The sequence below is a fragment of the Staurois parvus genome, unplaced genomic scaffold, assembly GCF_062004578.1.
Source record: "Staurois parvus isolate SC_StPar_1 unplaced genomic scaffold, SC_StPar_1.0 ptg000057l, whole genome shotgun sequence".
In the NCBI taxonomy this organism is placed as follows: domain Eukaryota; kingdom Metazoa; phylum Chordata; class Amphibia; order Anura; family Ranidae; genus Staurois; species Staurois parvus.
The window spans coordinates 4,138,060-4,151,868 of NW_028317853.1; positions in this window are offsets into that span (position 1 = coordinate 4,138,060).

A 13,809-nucleotide genomic window follows, 5' to 3' on the forward strand; every position below is an offset into this window, starting at 1 on the left:
ACTGGTATGCACTGATATGTGGCATTGATGTGGCACTGATGGGCACTGGCACGTGGCACTGATGGGCACTGGCACGTGGCATTGATGAGCACTGACAGGTGGTACTTTTGGGGCCACACTGATCATCAGGGCACACTGATCATCAGTGCCCTGATGATCAGTGTACATGTTCCCTCCGCGGAAAGCCGATTACCGGCTCTCCTCTCCTCTCGAGCTGTCAGCGTGACAGCTCGAGAGGAGAGAAATGCCGATAACCGGCATTTCCGTGTTTACATGTGATCAGCTGTGATTGGACACAGCTTATCACATGACCGAGCCGACATCTTCGGCTCTTTCAGTGATCCGCTGTGTCTGAGGGACACAGCGGACCGGCGATCGCCGCACTGCACGCTACCTGAGCCGCACATGCGCAGTGAGAATGTTAGGACGTCATATGACGTCCTATCAGAACAAGAGAACCACCTTGTGCCCGTCATTATACTATAGGGTGGGCGGAAGGTGGTTAAAGAAAAGAATATAGTCTCTACAGTCAAACATAGTGGAGGTTCACTGATGTTTTGATGTTGCTTTGCTGCTTCAGGCACTGGATGTCTTGACCGTGTGTATGGCATTATGAGATCTGAAGACTACCAAAGTATTCTGGGGTTTAATGTAGGGCCCAGTGTCAGAAAGTTGGGTCTCCATCAGAGGTCATGGGTCTTACAGCAGGACACTGACCCAAAGCACACATCAAAAAGCACACAGAAATGGTTTAAGACAAAGCGCTATAGAATACTGAACTGGCCAGCAATGAGTCCATATCTAAATCCCATAGAGCACCCGTGGAGAGATCTTGAAACAGCAGTTGGGAAAAGAAACTCTTCCAGTCTGAGAGACCTGCAGCAGTTGGCGAAAGAAGAGTGGTCCAAAATCCCAGTAGAGAGGTGTAAGAAACTCAGTAATGGTTACAGGAATTGATTGATTTCAGTTATTTTTTCCAAGGGGTGTGCTACCAAATAATAAATTGAGAATGGCAATAATTTTGTCCAGTCCATTTTTGGGGTTTTGCATGGAATGTGTCAGATGTGGATTTTCTTTTCTCTACTTTTTTGTGTCATACCAATACAAACAAATTAAGTAAACAAAAAAATGCCTAAACGTCTGTAATTGCAACAATTTTACGGCTGAAGTGGTGCATTATCTGACAGAAATATTTTTGGCCATGACTATATATATATATATATATATATATATATATATTTTTAGCGCAGAGTAGAGGATTGATTTAAATAATACGCAAAACTTCAGAGCAAGTGAAAGAAATAACTCTGCCAGGTTCATCTGCTCTGATGCATTTTATCGTTTAGCAGAGCTTAACTAGTAGCCGACCGCAGATAGCCGAATGACGGCTTCACTGCGGCCAGCCAGTTCTGAGTGGACGTCATATGACGTCCTCCCAGAACGCGCTCTCCTGCGCGCCCCAGGGGGCGCGCACCCGGCGATCTCCGTGATCGCTGTGTCCTACGGACACAGCTGATCACGTGATGTGGTAAAAGGCCAATCACAGCGGCCTTTTACCACCTGATCAGCGGTGTCCAATGACACGCTGATCAGAGGGAAATGCAAGTGCCGGTTCTCGGCTGCACTTTCCTCACGCTGTCAGATCGTGAGGAAAGTACTGCCGAGAACCAGCAGTTGTCAGAGCGGGGATCGGCACCGATCATCAGGGCACTGATTATCAGTGCTCTGATGATCGGTGCCCAGCAGTGCCACCCGCAAGTTCCGCCCACCTGTGCCCAGATGTGCGCCCACTAGCTCCGCCCACCTGTGCCCAGCAGATCACCCACCTGTGCCCAGCAGTGCACCCACCTGTGCCCAGCAGTGCACCCACCTGTGCCACTCTGCAGTGTCACACACCTGTGCCCAGAAGTGCCACCTACCTGTGCCCAGCAGTGCCACCCACCTGTGCCCACCCACCTGTGTCCACCAGTGCCACCCACCTGTGCCCACCCACCAGTGCTGCCCACCAGTGCCACCCACCAGTGCAGCCCAGCAGTGCTGCCAGTCAGTGCCACCAGTCAGTGCCCAGGGGTTGTGCCAGTCAGTGCCGCCAGTCAGTGCCCAGCAGTGATGCCAGTCAGTGCCGTCTATCAGTACCCATCATCAGTGTCACCTATCAGTGCCGCCTATCAGTGCTGCATATTAGTGCTGCCTATCCGTGACACCTCATTAGTGCTGTCTATCAGTGCCGCCTATCCGTGCCACCTCATTAGTGCTGCCTATCAGTGCCCTTTAGTGCTGCCTATCAGTGCCCATCAGTGCCGCCTATCAGTGCCCATCAGTGCTGCCTCATCAACGCACATCAGTGAAGGAGAAAAAATACCTGTTTGAAAAATTTTATAATAGAAACAAAGAAACTTTTTTTTTTTCAAATTTTTTGCACTTTTTTAATTTATAGCGCAAAAAGTAAAGCGCCCAGTGGCGATTAAATACCACCAAAAGAAAGCTCTATTTGTGAGAAAAAAATGATCAAAATTTCATATGGGTACAATGTTGCATGACGGCGCAATTGTCAATCAAAGTGCGGCAGCGCTGAAAGCTGAAAATTGGCCTGGTAAATAAGGGGGTATAAGTGCCTGGTTAAAGTGATACTAAAGTTTCACCTTTAAAAAAAAAAACAAACACCTCATACTTACCTGCTCTGTGCAATAGTTTTGCACAACGCAGCCCCAATCAACCTCTTCTCAGGTCCCCTGCCGGTGCTCCTGGCCCCTCTCCTCTTGTGCATGCTTGCTCTTGGGCTGCTTCTGTGTCCATAGGACACACTGAATGCAGCTTGGCCCTGCCTCCTGCTCCCTCCTCACTGGCTGTGATTGACATCAGCAGGCACCAATGGCTCCCGATGTTGTGTCTCAGCTAATGAGGAGGGAGAGACTGGGGAGAGCAGCTACTCTTATGCACAACGCTGGATCGAGATCGGGCTCAGGAAAGTATTAGAGGGGGCTGAGGGAGCAGCTGCACACTGAAGGTTTTTTACCTTTGTAGCCCTCCTAGTTAGTAAGGGGGAGCTAGACTCCTGATTGTTAGAGAAGAGGGCCGAGTAGCAGCCTGGGTGCAATATTCAGGAGGTCAAATTGTGGTCAGGGCTGGGAAGATCTGCAGGCCAGCCCCTCTGGAAATTCCTCCTACTCTAGAGATTTGGAGAAATCTCTAGAAGCAGTGGGTGGATCTGAGGAGTGGCTGGCTTGTACTCTTAAGCGATCCCAACCAGTCCCCAACAGGAGCCTTGGCAAGGGGCCAGGACAGCCCTTAAAAGTGATTGAGCCTGCTCAGCTGCAGGAGAGTTTGGGTGGAAGGGAGAGAGAAGGACGTGAGGCTGGAGGCAGGAGCCTGTGAGGGGGCCCAGATGGGAGAGGGGCTCTCCTGCAGGCAGAGGATCTTGGAAGGTCAAAAACTTGGGACTCCTGAGAGAGTACCACCTGTGTGGCGGGTAAGGAGCGGTCCAGCTAGAAGGCCTGGTAGCAGCCACTGACCCACCGGCAGCACAAGAGAGGGACCAAGTGAGTAAACCTACATCCCCTGGGCCTGTAAGGGCGAAGAACTTTAGTAGAGAACTGGATTTGCTATCTTACCCGGGACTGTTTCACCCTTTGGTGTCAGGCACTGGATCCCCTGCCCAGGAATTCACCTAGTACAGCTGGATTAGGAGAGGAGTCATCTGGGGTCTGGGGTAGTACACTAGGAGATGCTAACTAGCTCTCCAACCGAGACTGTGTTGCAGTGGAGGCTTGTAAATAGTTCCAGGATGTTGTCCTCAGTCCATCAGTTCTATCAGGCATCCTGTACACCCCTAACCCTATCCCAGTTCAAATCTCCTAATAAAAATTACAAAAACAAATCTCAAGGACTGATCTCTGACTCCTGGATGCAGGCCTGTGTGAAGATGCGTGTTGCCTGGCCTTGCAGGGCTATAGGGGAACCCAAAATCTTTGCAACTCCTTCATGCATAGAAATGCATGTAAAATACCTTCAGCCTTTACAACCACTTTAATTAAAGAGATTCATCATGGTTGGGTTTTCTTTTCCACTTGACTCAATAAAGTTTATGAACACTGATGAAAGTGGAATGTGGTTTAACCTAATGTAATGACCTTATAGGTGGGCTGGAACAGAATTAGGAATTATAGTAGGGAGATGTTGCTTTTGGATGACCCACGACATATAAAGAGCCAGATGGAAACTCAACTCATCAGGCTCCACCTATAACTACAATGTCACTTTTGCGTGGGCTGACCATTATACATGATAACTTTGTAGTGAATGTAAAATCCATCCCGTCATTATGGTGTGCATGTAACAAGCTGTATTTAAAATGAAAAATTAGAACAAATCAGCAGGCTGTACATCATGGTGGTCTGAGTGATCTACTATATTGCCTGCAAGACTGATCATGATTATTTGTTTATCCCTTGGTCACCTGCATCCTTGCCTGACACTTGTTTAGGTTCAAGGGTCCTATTTATCACATTTCCTCTTCAAGCGGGCTTTGACTTTGTGATCACAAGACCTTCCCTGCTGAGCTTTGCATCGCTGTATGGGGTTAGTGTTTCCATGGAATGGTGACTGAGCATGACTTTCCTTAGTCACAAGGATAGAAAGTAATGAGGACTTGCTCTTTGTCCAGATCCATGCAGGGTCCTGCCAAGTGATTATTTCCTCAGCCGTTTGTCCAAATGACATGCAATGCACTGCTGTGCTATCAGGCGTTGGCAAGGAGACGACTAACAATCTAAAGCTTGGCACCAAACAAGTCCCCTGGGAAGATGGCCCGTTGACTCACTCTGTATCTGCCTCAGGGCTGCCGGATTGGAGCTGAGCACTTGCTGTGTGCGTCACTCTGAGGACACATGTGGATTCCAGCATCTCTGCATGGGGCCATAGGCCGCCTCATTCTGCTGTTAACTCCCAAGGAGCTAGTCTTGTTTACTGACCAAGATTTTCGCATATATGTAGTGACAAGCCAAGGGACTTACTGAATGTATGCATCTTATACATTGATTCCTGAAGAAAATGCAGAATAACATTGATTGCAAAGAATCATGAATCCACAAGGCAGCAGAAAATCAGGCTATTAGGGTCACAGTTTAAAGGTACCTGTAATGAGAGGCTAAAACTGATGACCTCCTTGGAAAAACACTAATTCCCTGACTGTTTCTGGCCACAATATTTTCCTTATCACTGACCCAAAACAGGCATGCAGCTAGTGAGTCCACATAAGATCCCAGCAGTAAGTATTTTCAAAAAGTAAGCTAAGTAATTACAATGTATTTTCTTAGCAGAGATTTACTTAAATTTGCAATAATGACATTATGATATACATAATTAGGAGTACCTAGTTACTGCTCTTAATACATGTACAATATTCAATAAATACACAGACCTTTTTTCATCTCAGCTTACCAATAAAGACTTTGCATTATTACACAATTGCAAATTAACCCCCTGCTGCCCAGGTCCTGTTTTAAAACCTGGAAAATTGTTTCCTTGTTTCTAGGTGTTAGTTTAAAAGAGCTCTCAATACTGCACCTCACATCACCCCATTTATCCATCTTATCCAGGTAATCATACTCCCTATGGATTTTAAAGCTGCAAACATGGGTTCATTGCCCTTTTTATTTTAATTTGCGGAAAGGGTTACTGTTAGTATTATGCTAGCCATGCACGCAGCGTTTTTTATTTTTTATTTCCAATATTCAATCAGAGCTTTCATATTGCAAATTTGATTGAACTGATTGGGGCAACCCACCTCCAGGGCCGGTGCTTCCACTAGGCAAACTAAGCAGCCACCTAGGATGCACTGCCACCTAAAGGCGCCTGGGCACAGCACAGGCCGGCACTTTCTCTGTGTGGGATGTTGCCACGTCATGAATGAGCCTTTAGCTGAGGGGAGGAGCGGCAGAGGGTAGGAAGAAAGGACAGAGGAAGATGTCGGGTGTCTGGGGCCAGTGTAGCAGCTGAGCTGCCACTCTTTCCAATGTTCCTCTCAGGTCCCTTACTGCAAGCCGGCTGGTGGCTGCTGATCACTGTGGAGTTCCAGACCTTCTCTTCCCATTCATCAGTGGAGGTGGAGCTGTGCCTGCAGAGGAAAGTAATGTCTGACTCTGTCTTGTGTCTGTGTGAATGTGACCAAGCCGGCCGGTCACCCATCACATATGCAATGTGTCAGTGAATGATGACATCATCACAATCCCACAGTCTGCTCTTCTAGTGCCTGCTGGGCCTGCTGATCTGTGTCAGTGTTGGTGGTGTGTTGTGTGAAATCTGCCACTGTGTGGGATTGCTCAATTCAGGTGTTCTCTCTTTGTGAGTAGGCTGGGCTGCCTGATGTCATAATGTTTTATCTCCCCCTATTGCCTGGGGAATTCCAGTTTGGGATTGATCCATCATCCTCCACTCACTGCAACTGTCACCCTGCCACTGCCAGCCACAGATACAGTCCATCTGTGGCACTGATTTTGTCATAAATATTAGTGCTGGTGGCATCCTATTGCACTTATGTTTGCAAATTAAAATAAATTTAGCAAGTTTCATGATTTGTCAATTTAATAATTTTTATTGTTTTTTTTTAATGTATTTTTGGGGGGGGGGGGGCGCAAGTAGCTGGTCTTGCGCAAAATAGTCTAGCACCAGCCCTGCCTACCTCTAACCATGCATTTTTTCAGTCAGAGAATAGGTGCAGATGTTCACCCTCCCTCATGGGCCACCCTTGTCTCTGCCCACTCCCTACCTCCCAGAACCCCCTATTTACAGCACAATGTACAGAATAAAGCAAAGTATAGAATGTATAATCAAAGTGAAATCAGGTGATGTAGAGAAATGCACAACAAGGGTTATAGGATTATAGGCTGTGTAAAAATACATGAAAGTACAGCTAAAGGCAACTCTGTCAGTTTTTATTTTGGTTTGTGTCACAATTAGGTAGGTTCACACTCTCTATTCATCCTGTTTCCTGAAATCACTGAAAGTGCAGGAAAATCCCACATTTTGGGTGATCCCCAGGGTAGGTTTAGGGGGAAAATTGTCCAATGGGGGCACTACTTTGTGATGACTCTGATAACGTCTAGGAATTCCCTCACTTTGGAGGGATGGGAAGTGAAGAGAATTGGGACATTGATGGCGAAAAATAAACCAACAGGGGTTATAACCCTCACTTACGCCACCCAAAATGAAAAATAAGTGTTGCCTTTGAATGTGTTGACTTTAAATCTGAACAGTATTACTGCATATAGCTGTAAGCAGGGGTTAACAGCCTTTTAGGGTGACCCCTCCCTGTTCCATATTTGGTTGTGAGTTGGAACCTTGAGATTTAAAAAAAATAGGCATCTGCAGTTTTCCCTTTGGAGGGCTCTGTTTGAGTCATTAATATCTTCAGGTAATGGAGGTGTAAGATGTAAGAGGGAGAGAATGGAATGCTGGTTGGCAACCCCTCTCTGTAGGATGCATTTCTCTATTAAATGAAGGTTACTCCCTGAGACTGGGATGGCTTATGTCGTTTCTTTGTCAATAAACTATTGGAAAGAAAGATCTGCTTGGACATTCTTTACTGTGTAGCGAGGTCTGGATTCTCATTGCAGAGTGTTCGGCCTGGTGTGTGTATTGGGATACATGATAGTGGAGCCTTCCCTGAAGGTACAGAGCACATTAAACCCCAAACCTCTCATATTCAATGCAGCACATGGAAGAGGCCATCCAAGGAGGGAATCAAACCTCAACTAGCAGTTTCAGTTGAGAAGAAAATTACCTTGGAGACGGGATTGTGATCTACTGCCACAAAAGGGCTGGTGCTATGTCCCTATGGAGTGAGTGAGACTCTGGTTGTGCCTTGTCTGGACCATAACTGGGTAACATAGATGATAGTGCCCTGGACATGTGTTGGGGCATGCCATACTTTCTTGTTTGAGGTCCTGCCAGATCAAGCTGAGCCCCAGGACTTGAGCATCTCTTAGTATAAGGAAGCTGCTTGGGAAAAAATACTGGCAGGTACAAGTCAGGTCTCTGCATCAGCAGTGGCAGACTCTATGGGCTCTCCTGGCCCCTGTCCATTTTGGCAACAGGAGCAGTGAGCTGATTCGCCTGAAGGAATTAGGGTTGAGCCAGCCCAGAGACAGCTGGAAGTGATGCACTGCCTGCAGCCCCCCCCCCCCACGCAGAATGAGGTCACTCTGTTGGAGGAAAAACCTGCCAAGGAAGATGACCCAACAGTTGCATCAGAATTGGTCCCGGCCCTCAGGCCGAAGAGGGGTGTTTGCCCCTCATGGGACAGTAGGAGGTACTTGAGGAGCTGTCCAGGTTGGTGCTGGGTTATGCAGTTGCCGAACATTTGGCATGTGTGGTGGGGGCTTTGTGGTCCAAGATGGTGCCTGCAGACATGCTGGAGAAAGACCTGGACTTTAGGACAACTCATAGAAGGCTAGCTACCTTCACTGGAAGTGTACCTGAGGACTTTGTGCATGCTGATGGGGTGTTGGAGATGTCAGCAGTGTTGTGTCCACCAAGCACATATCTTCCGCTGGAAACGGGTTGAGGATGGAAGCTAACCAAGTTGTCCCTGTTGCAAAGATTAATGGGGATTGTTTTACTAAAACTGGAGAGTATAAAATATGGTGCACTTCTGCATAGAAACCAATCAGCTTCCAGTTTTTTTGTCAAAGCTTAATTGAACAAGCTGAAGTTAGAAGCTTATTGGCTACCATGCATAGTTGTCCCAGATTTTGCACTTTCCAGTTTTAGTAAATCAACCCCATGATGTGCAAAAATGTGTGTGGACTATGTAAAGGAATGCCCTTACTTGCCTTAAGGGTTGTTCAGGCTGGTTGAGGCAGACGGGCAATAAATATAAAGTGTTACATTGCTGTTTTGGGAGCACGTGCAAGCACCCAAGACCTTGTGCTCACTTCAAGGAAACAATTTTACTACAAGGGAGTTCAAGAAGTAGTATGGAGAGCTGAGCTAAAGATATCACCTGTACATGGACAAGAAAGTGTTGGTGCTCCCTGGTCAATAAGATCGTCACTAATATATGCACTCTAAACACCCCAATACAGCAAAGTGGGTGGATTTGCCAGATCCTGATTATTATGTTTAATCTGTTCATAGCTCCCTCCTTGCTACTGTTCTGGCTTTATTAGAAATGTTTGTTTAAGATATTGTCAAGATTTGGGAGAGGGTGGTGGAGGGGGGGGAGAAATTTGGAATAAAGTAAATAAAGTAGAAATGTTGGATACTATGGTGTATAGATATATTTATATGTTTGTATATCATGATGTTGAAAAGTATTTAAAATGAAAATCAATAAATATTTAAATTATAAAAAAAAAAAGATATTGTCAAGATCAGGAGTCAGGTTTGAAGATCACTTGCTATAGCAGCTCTTACATTGTAAGCTCCAAGGAGCAGGGCCCTCCTAACCCTCTTGTATTGAACTGTACTGTTGCTGTATCATCTCTCGTTATAATGTAAAGCGCTGAGCAAACTGTTGGCACTGTATAAATCCTGTATAATAATAACAATAATAATAGCAGTAGCACTAAACCTGGTAGCTCTCCCCCACTTTGTCTTTTCCCCTATGTTGGCATTGTGTCCACAGTAGCATTTGCGTAGGCAGAGCAGAGTAGGACTGGCCATAGCGGGATTACTTTGACGCAGTTGGCAAGCTTAAACATGTATTGCAATATGTGTGAACCAAATATCCTTATTTATTGCAGAGTCTGCTTGAAAAGGTATATAGCAATGTGCAGAGGGCCCTTCAGAATTTCTAATGTCAATATGTGGTTACACCCCTTTATCGCCTGATGGATAAATGCATGTACTAGCTATTGGGATTTGAGCACAGGTATATCTTGTTTTGTTTTATTTTTCCAAAGACATTTATTTTCCATTTAACCCTAAAGCCAGATGTAGCATGCATCTTTCTTGGAAGCATTTTCTATTGGGCCCAGCTCAGCTTCTCCGGGAACATTAGAAGATCTTTCTGTGCACCATGCTAAGCTTAACTACACGCCTCTGTGACCACTGCCACCTCTGCTTTCTGGATGTGAAGTGCCTGTCAGGTCACACGCAGAGAGCCGTTCCCTGACCCTCCTTCCCCAGGGGAGACAGACGCCCAGGGAACGCAGTGAACTTGTTCCCAGGGACGCATCGGATCCAGACAGGCAGGTTTTGCTTTCATCCTGTGTCGGTTCAGTAAAAGCCTCAATTAACTGCACATTAATTATTAAATCTGAACAATGCAGTCCTGGGATCCAAGAGCCAGATTCTGTTACCTCGTGTGCGGATGAGAGATTGGTAGCGGTCAAGATAATACAATTTATCTCCTTCCGTAATGCCTTAAACCAAATACAAAAATGTGTCTGAGTTACCTTCTGTTTTAAATCACTGGGTACAGGATCCTAGACACACTTGACCAGATTTCTGCACTATGAATGGTATACATTTTCGAACAAATGATACACAAACTAGGGTACCCCCTGCTACTTGAGTTATGGAAGTGAAGTGGCTACAATTGAACCGCACTGTTTTATCAGATCAGTGGTTTTTGCAGTTGAGATCTAAGCACAGACCAGGTAAGCCAGGTCCCCAGGAGTTAAATTAGTGCTAAAAGTTAGGTTACTTTTAGGACTATGGTTATTTGATATTCAACGAAAACTATAATGAGTTTTTTACTTTAATATTGTACAGTATATAATGTTATGTTTCTGAAGCAGTGTTTTTATCTGTTTTTTTTTTATATTATATATATATTTATATGCATTCTTTGTTTTGCAAATAAAAATGTAATATGGGGTGTACCCTTGATACTGGATTTATTGTGTTATTTTTTTTTAAAGAGAGAACAGCAGAGGCCATTTATTTTCAGACTCTCTCTGGCAGAAACTCTACAGGGCCTCAGCTAATCAAATCAGGCAGGGAGAAGAAGGAATGAGTTTATTCAGCATCACTTGCACATTCCAGCTTGAGCTATTGAGCTCTGTAAAGCACAGACCTATGAACAGACGTGTAAACATGTTTTTATACAAAATATTCATTTGCAAAATGTCGTTTTTTCTTGGCAACAGAACATGAAAACAATAATTTTGCATGCACCTTCCCAATGTGCTGATTTTTCAAAGCCTAAGTAACTGTTAAGATATTACCTGGTGATCCTGCTATTACCCTCATTATAACTCGATTTCTGGTGCAGGGCTGACAGCGCTATCCGACCACTACTGAAACAGCTAACCCCCTAAGTGTTGTCGGCACCCTGAAGCTGCACAGCTTCATAATTTAGGCATTAAGTCTGGGATGTCGGAAGGCTTCCTATAGTGTCTGGCTCCAATTACATGTGTGGAGTCAAAGGTTATGGTGACACTTTCAATCTCTGCCCACAGCTGTCAGAGGATGGGGCCAGCACAGAGATTTAGAGATCATGTGACCACAAACAAAAAACATGTAATAAAGTTATGTTTTAGACAGTTTTGGTTTGTTAAACAGCAGAGAGTGAGCAAACAATAAGATAGGGACCATTGGGCTGTTAGTTATACAGTATATTGCTTCAACTTCTTCTACTAGGGTTCATTTTAGTAGACTTAGCTGGAAAGGAGTAGACTTAGCTAGATTCCAAGAGGGAATCCAAGTGCAATGGCATGGTATTTTTGATGAGGTTTGTCAGCTGCTTGGTCATCAGGGAAAAGTGAGGAACAAACGTTCGATAATAGTTAACAATACCCTGGAAATACAGGACTTGTTTTTTACTCTGAAGGGCAAGCCAGTCCCTAATGGCTGCTACCTTAGCAGGCTCTGGCCACAGCAAACGCCCACCCAGTGTCCTAAATATTGAAGCTCTACCATTCCTATCTGGCACTTATGCGGTTGAACAGTGAGTTTGGCTTCTGCAATTTTGTCTAAGATAATGCTTATATGCTGGAGGTGATCCATCCAGGTTTCATTAAAGATGACAAGGTCATCTAGATATGTGCAGGCAAAGTCCTGGCACTCATGCAACAGCAGATCAAGAGTGCAATGGAAGGTGGCAGGAGCATTCTTTATTTCGATGGGTATGTTGAGGAACTCATATAACCCAAAGGTAGTGATGAAATCTGAGAATTCCCTACCCTTTGTAGTTAAAGGATTCTGACAATAGTCCATGTTCAGATCCAAAGTAGTGATGTAGCAAGCTCCCACCAGAAGATCTAGGAAGTCATCGAAACAGGACATGCAATAGGCATCGCTGACAAGGGGAACATGGAGTCACCGTTAGTCCACACAAAATGTAATACTGCCATCCGATTTGGGGATTGGCACAACAAGGAAGGCCCATGGGCTGCTGGAGAAATGGCTGATATCCAATTTCAACATTTCCTTGAGCTCTTCTCCCGTGGTATTTCTGACCAACTCGGAAACTTGATAAAGCACCTGTTGGATAGGGCATGTCCCAAGGTTTTCCACATGGTAGGTGACCAGTGAAGTTCTTCCTGGCAGGTGGAGGACATACTTCATTACCTCCTGTTGTCTCTGGTTTAGTTGTGGCCACAGTGGGACTTAGATCACCCTGGTCGGGCTGCCGATGGCTATCAGAACATCCATTACAGCATACTCTTTTCACACAGGGGGTAGAGGGCAGACAGAGAGTATAGGTAGTTTTCTGGCATGGTACTCCTTGATCATATTGAGATGCACATTTTTTTTTGTTGACTCTCTTGGTTATCAGAGCAAGGATGTAGTTTGTGTCATTCATCCTCTTAAGAAATTGAAAGGGTCTTTCCCAGTTGGATTGCAGCTTATTCTGGGGGTTTGGGACAATCATAAGCACCTGTTGGTTCTTTATAAACTCCTAGAGTGCGGGCTTTGCAGTCATAGTTTGTCATAGTTAGGGCTGCCCTTCAGATATCATTTCAACTATCTGCCACAGAAAACCATCTGCACTAAGTATTGCTTCACTAGCTTCCTGATTGGTTATCCCCACCCTTGCCCAGAAATTTGTCAAAATGGAGACAGTGGCCAAATCCTTTCTAAATTGGTCCTGATCCCAGGTTACTCTGCTAGTGGTAAAACGAGAGGAAGGTTCACTGACCACCAGTTGTAGGTTTTTGTCCACTGACAGAGGACAAACACTTCTCACCTATCAGCTCATTGATAGGCTTGACTCTGTGTGACTGCTCCAAAAATGTGGCATCTGAGGTTGCCTACATAATTTCCAAGGAGTTCATCCACTGTCAGTCCTACCATTACTTCCTTACTGCAGGGCTTAGGTTTTAGCCCACAGTACATGTCAACGGTAATCAGGAGGTGACGCACCTACTGTCCTTGGCTAACTGTTCTACTATATTGGGTCCCATCTCTATTGCCCCCAGGCGCAGCATTTATGGGTCCACAGTCGTGAGGAATGCCTCTGAATCCTGAAAACCCACAGCCCTTTGGCTATCCACAACAACCTCTAGCAAATGCTTCTCCCTGGTTGTTGCTGTGGAGACCACTGTAGGTTGCAGGCTGAAGACTCCAGGCAGTGCATTTGCCTCCAAGATGGGGTTACTCCAGTCCGCAGGAGAGGGTGGCAGGTCCAGGCAGCTTGGCACAGGTCTACAAAGTGTACCAGCTTTGCAGAACCAGGTGTGCATGTCTTCTTGACTGGGAAGTTAGACTTGTAGTGGTCAATTTGCCCACACCTAAAGCAGCGTATTTCCCTGGTAGGCCTTGAGACCTGTGGGGTTTGAGCAGAGAGAGGCAGGGGAACTAGCTGTGGGGTTGATGTTGGTATGTGGTCCATTTGGCAGTGCCAAGGCATATGGGAGTATC